General features: G+C 41.3%; 1 non-coding gene across 1 annotated transcript; it reads left to right on the forward strand.

Annotated features, from left to right (window-relative positions):
- Positions 1 to 5,889: 5,889 nt before the first annotated feature.
- Positions 5,890 to 5,996, forward strand: LOC113612220 (U6 spliceosomal RNA). The gene has a single exon (XR_003429779.1). It is a non-coding gene; the product is annotated as a U6 spliceosomal RNA (small nuclear RNA).
- The last annotated feature ends 244 nt before the right edge of the window (positions 5,997 to 6,240 follow it).

Genomic DNA, 6,240 nt, shown 5'->3' on the forward strand with positions numbered 1-6,240 from the left:
ATGGTGATGTAAAGCTGTGTTTCCACAACTTTAATTACCAGGATGCCAACCTTTTGTTCTAACCAAGTATCATCACCTGTACAATTATTTGCTTCTTTCAATTGATTCATGCTTTTTTTTTTTTTAAACTTTGTGCCATTCTTTGCAATCATATCTGTGAAACCACACAGATTGATGAGCAGGTTATATTTTTCCTAATACATGTTAAAACAAGTAGATAACTGTTAAACAGTATTCATTCAGGTACCACCTAAATCAGCACACCTGTGGTAGGCAGATCACTTTGGGGAAATACTGGTTAGGCTTTGTTCTCTAAAACTGAGGAATAATTAAGTGTATCAGTTCTATACTTTAGGCCTTTCAGTGGGAATCCTGCACACACTCATCAACGTTGTCTTTCTTTAGAAGAAAGTTAACACTCTGAGTTTAACTTTGTCTATGTACCAATTGTTTAATTGGTGCAGCACAATTTGTATCTAAGGAAAGAGGGGTTATTTTTTCATCTTCCCAGTTATTGATAGTTAGGTTGATTCTGATCTTGAGAAGGTGTTTGGCCATTTTAGCAATCAGTGATGAAGATTTTCTCAAATCCTGTCTTTCCACTCTCCCTCATCCTCTCACCCCAATATCTTCCCCAAATCTGGATAGTCTACCTGGGAAATGGCTCTTAAAAATTCTCCAGAAGGTAAACAGGTGAAATGCACAGCAGATAATTCTCAAAAGAGGAAATGTAATTCATCATGGATATGGGAAAATAGGCAACCCTACTAGTAATCAAACGAATGCAGATTACACATAATATATCGTTTTAAACATTTTAAATAAGAGGGATTTTTTTTAAGTGATGCTTAATGCAAAGAAGGTGGGCTGAAATTGATAATCTCATACTCTGCATGGGGCCGTATGAGGCACAGTGACTACAGGAACTGGTAAAACATTTCCAACTCGATGTTTGGCAAAATGTGAATCAAGCGCTCATAGTTGCAATGAGGCCTTCAATCCGGTGGCAATTCTGTTTCTAGAAATCTAGTCTATGGGAATAACTCTATATATGGAAAAGAGTATATGCATGAACATGTTTGTTGCTATATTATGTTTTCACTAGTAAGTGAAAACGGAGGAAAGACCACAATACCAACAATGAAGAGAGTGAGTAAAATTGGTAATCTGTTTCCATTCAGTGGATGATCAGACACCCATTAAAAACCAGACTGATGAAAACACTTTATAACATGGCAGAACGCTTTGGGTATAATAGGATATAAAATTTTATACATAATGATGATAACTATGTAAAATATATGCACATAAGAAGACACCATGAGGAAATGCCCTTGTTCCTGGCAGGGCAGTGCGCCTAATGGTTAAGTGCACGAACTCTGGCATCAGATTGTCTGTGTTTGCGACTCGGCTCTGCTGCTTATTAGCCTTGTGACCTTGGGTGAGTTGCTTAAGTTCTCTAAGACTAAGTTTTTCTCATCTGTACAATGTAATAGGGATCTCACCATATTGTCTTGAGGATTAAGTAAGGTAATTTATGTAAAACGTTCAGCACAGGGCTGGCACACGATGGCACTGACTAAATCGTTAGTTATTCATCCTGCAAATATTATCAATCACTGACTATGTGCAAGACACCTAATACGCTGGTAAATCATGGGATAATTTCATCTCCCTTCTGTTTTCTGCAACATTCTTATATTATCTTTAAAATGAAACACTCCACTGGGCCTGCTTTGGCTGGTCACCCTATCAGCAGGCTATCTTAAGAGTGTGCTAATCATGCTTCCTAGCTTTTCTCCTCTCACCCATTCCAAATCCAGGATTTGACCATGTCATACCCTTGCTTCAGCATCTTCCCTGGGGCCCCATTGCTTGCAAGGTGAAGTCCAACATCCTTACTTAACAATTTTCAAAATCTGGCCTCAATCTACCCTTTTCTAAAAAAAATTTATTTATTTATTTATGTCTGCATTGGGTCTTCGCCACTGCGCGCTGGCTTTCTCTAGCTGCAGCGAGCGAGGGCTACTCTTGGTTGCGGTGCGCGGGCTTCTCATTGCGGTGGCCTCTCCTCCTGCGGAGCGCGGGCTCTAGGCACACAGGATTCAGCAGTTGTGGCTCACGGGCTCCAGAGCGCAGGCTCAGTAGTTGTGGCGCATGGGCTTTGCTGCTCTGCGGCATGTGGGATCTTCCCGGACCGGGGCTTGAACCCTGTCCCCTGCATTGACAGGCGGATTCTTAACCACTGCGCCACCAGGGAAGCCCTCCATTCACCCTTAATGTGTCATTTCTTGCCATTTTCTCTGTACTCTCTGTTCAAAACACTCTCCTTCCCAATCCCAAACCTGCAGAGAACAGCCACTGTCAGAACCCTCGATTTCATGCAGCATGACACTGCAGATAGCAAATTTTAGCCTCCTTTAAAATGGTGATTCTTGGACCACAACCCCAAGGATTTGGATTCAAAAGTCTGGAGTGGGACCTGGGAATCTGCTTCTTTAATAAGTATCTTGCATGATTCTGAGACAAGGTTCAGGGATACCAACTGAGAAGCACACCATTCTCTTCTCTGCCTGGTAGACACATCTGCACTGTGGCAGGCACAGCTGAAAAGTTCGTTTGTTTTCTTGCCTTCCTCTCCAACCTCTGTACTTCTGTGGTATTTTATCCCAACTTTTAAGGCCACCATTTCCTTGTGCTTTCCTTGCTGACTTACTTCTCTAGCTGCCTCTCCCATGAACCATGAGTGCCTAGATTTCAGAAATTATGTCTTGTTTACCCGTATAGCCCCCTACCCGGCATGATAACTGGCACTCAGTAGACACAGATGTCTATGGGATATACTCGTGTACTCGTTCATTGGCATTCATTGTGGATGACTGGGTGATTCCATTGGCTACACTGAGCTCTAGTTCATTGTAACTACCAAGTCTGACCTTACTGATGCTGATCATTGACTCTGCTCATTTACCTCCCGGGCCATGGAAAGCCAGCACACTTTCTCACAGGGATAATTTAATGTGTAACCAGCAGCCACACAGCTAGCATGCTCTGAAAGAGAGAAGGACCCTGAGCCAAACTCCATGAAGTTCAGCATGGATGACATGTAAACTTCTGTCTAGAAGAGGTTAACTAACACTGAGGAATCACACTGCAGACAGGTGAGCAAGGAACACACCCAGCTTGGGTGCCCAGATCCCAACAGACTCACCATGAGCTTTCCTGCTTAAATGCTAGAATAGCATAGTAGCTATTCACATGGGCCCTAAAGTCAGACTGCCTTCAATTACAACTCCACCAGCTGTGTGACCCTGGACATGTTCTATAACCTCCCTCTGCTCCAGTTTCCCGATCTGTAAAATGCAGCTAATAACACTACCTAATTCATGGAGTTGCTGTAAAAAGTAAATGAACTAAAATATATACAATCTTTAGAATTACCTTTGGTACATAGTAACTGCTCAATAAATGGCAGCTGTTATAATTAGATTTCTAAACTATATCATGGATTCAGTGTGCACTTCAGATTGAAAATTTTGCTCTGGCCTTTTTTTTTTTTCCAAACACACGCTGAAATTTTCTGTAGTAGTAATTTTTGTCCTTGCTTAACTCCAACCTTGGGGACCTGACTTATTGCCTATCAGATTGGCTTCAGTTCTATAGGACCTGCAGAAACCACAGTAATATCAAGCTAATAGACTTTCTAATTCATGTGTTAGAGATAAGTTTGAAGTTGGAAGAATACGGCAAAAGAAAATGTAAGAGTGTTACATATGTAGATGGGGGGAAGAAATTAAGCATCCCCAAAATGATAGGATGAAGAGAGATTTTGAAAAGAAAAAACCTGTTAAGAAACAAAGTCCCATCTATTCAAAATTGCTAGCAATGTCTTGCATGAAAATATGCCCCCTACCTTTTAACCCTCTGAGAAAACTGAGGCATCAGTCTGCTCTCAGTGTTGAGAGCCTAGTACGGGCCAATGTGGAGCTCAGCACTTTACATAAATTGCCTCTTTTAATACCCGTTTGCAGTCACTGCTCTTCTTATTTTACAGAGGGGAAACTAATTACATTACCAGTAATGGCAAAACTGGATACCCAGCTCTAGAGTTTCAAGATTTACCAGCTTCCCTGTTGCTCTTAACTATGTCCCTCATAAACTTTTGAGTGGTATTTCATGGCCTAGAGATAAACAGCAAATATTTATCCAAGGCCATTTTCCAGTTCTAGCTCTGCAGCCCCCAAAGCCTGTGAGGAGAAATGCCTCCAATGATCCCCCAGCTGAAGTCCTAACTTCCAGTACCTCGGGATGTGACCTTCTTGGAAATAGGGTCATTGCAGATGCAACTAGTCAAGTTACGATAAGGTCATACTGGAGGAAGGTGGTCCGCTAGTTCAGTATGACTGGTGTCCTTAGAAGAAGAGAAGAGATACTGAACACAAGGGGAGAAAGCCACGTGAGGCACTGATGTGCTACAGAGCAAGCCAAGGAACCGAGGAACACAAGGATTGACAGCTGAGGGGAGAGGAAGGATTCTCCGCAACAGGTTTCAGAGGAGCATGGACCTGATGACACCTTGATTTCGGACTTCTAGCCTCCAGAAAACTGTGAGACAACAAGTTTCTGTTGTCTGAAGCCACCCGGCTTCTGTACTTTGTTATAGCAGCCCTAAGAATCTCATACATTCCCCCTGGAGTTGCGGGGGGACAGCGTTCTTTCCCGCCCATGAAAATAAACAGAGAACACCCTTTTGTGGGTTTTTACCACTTCAGCCCCCAAGAGCTGGGCTGTCTGCTGTCACTGTGATTATGTAATGGCAATCCTGACGATGACATCATGGCAGACGCTGTGGTTTTCTCCCCAGTAGCCATCGTTCCCTGCTTTGGCTAACAGATCCCTATTTTACTCAGCTATTAGCCCTGCATCCTTCATGGGGCCTTTTAGTTCTGTAATCACATGGACATTATGCATTTGAAAGAATGCTCTGATTGGACCCATCAAACGGAATTAACTACTTTTAAAGAAATTTTTATTGGAGTATAGTTGATTTACAATGTTGTGTTAGTTTCAGGTGTACAGCAAAGTGAATCAGTTATACATGTACATATATCCACTCTTTTCTAGATTCTTTTCCCATATAAGTCATTACAGAGCATTGAGTATAATTCCCTGTGCTATACAGTAGGTCCTTATTAGTTATCTATTTTAATAGTGTGTATATGTCAATCCCAATCTCCCACTTTATCCCTCCCCCTCCTTCCCCCCTGCCTAATTAGCTTCTTACAGCCCATTTTGTGAGTGACGCTGGCTCAGAGCTCAGGAATCTGCCAGGTTTTACCATCCACATGCTAAGACCAAATGGGCTTCTGCAGGCTGCCTTTTCAGATTGAATGGATGAAGCGAATGATTCATCCACCAGCTTGAAAAGTTTAATTCGTTTGGCGGCTTGTGTGGCATAATTATCAGCACTTACAGATCCCAACAACAGCATCACCGGCAAATCCATGAGGATGTAAGTGGTCATCTCTCGCGCTTCTCGTCTCTACCCTCCCTTAAACCAAACTGGTGGATGGGCATATTTTAAAATGCTTCTTCTTATTCATATTGAACTTGATAATTTTATTTTTTAACATCTTTTTTTTTACATACTGAGTGATTCCACTGATATAAAGTTCAAAAGTAGGCAAGCGAGTATATTCCGTTAGAAGTGAGGAGAGAGGGGTTACAGTTACATCAGGGGGCCTCAGGAGTGCTGGTACTGTTGTCTTTCTTGAGATGGGTGCTGGTCACACAGGTGTGTTCATCTTATAACAGTTGCGACTTGTGCATTTGCCTGTATCTATGTTGTGTTTTTTTGTTTCAATTATTTTCTTAAAGATCTTATTTTGGGTGCTCGCTTCGGCAGCACATATACTAAAATTGGAACAATACAGAGAAGATTAGCATGGCCCCTGCGCAAGGATGACACACACATTCGTGAAGCATTCCATATTTTTGATGGATACTAGCTATGAATGTTTCTTACAAACTGCATCTGTGTTAAAGCTAGTTATTACAGTTCATAATAAGTTTAATTGTATAATGAAAATTATTTTAAAAATCTATAGAAAGCACTAAAATGTTAAAATATATTTTCAAAACTGCAATAAGTATTTAATGCACAAAGCAAAATCTAAGACTAAATTTTTGTTGTTAGTGCTGTTATTTTGTTCTTCTACTAAGTAAAATATTTAATAAATG

The sequence above is a fragment of the Aethalodelphis obliquidens genome, unplaced genomic scaffold (genome assembly GCF_003676395.1).
Source record: "Aethalodelphis obliquidens isolate GAN/ISIS:26980383/991018 unplaced genomic scaffold, ASM367639v1 scaffold73, whole genome shotgun sequence".
Classification (NCBI taxonomy): Eukaryota; Metazoa; Chordata; class Mammalia; order Artiodactyla; family Delphinidae; genus Aethalodelphis; species Aethalodelphis obliquidens.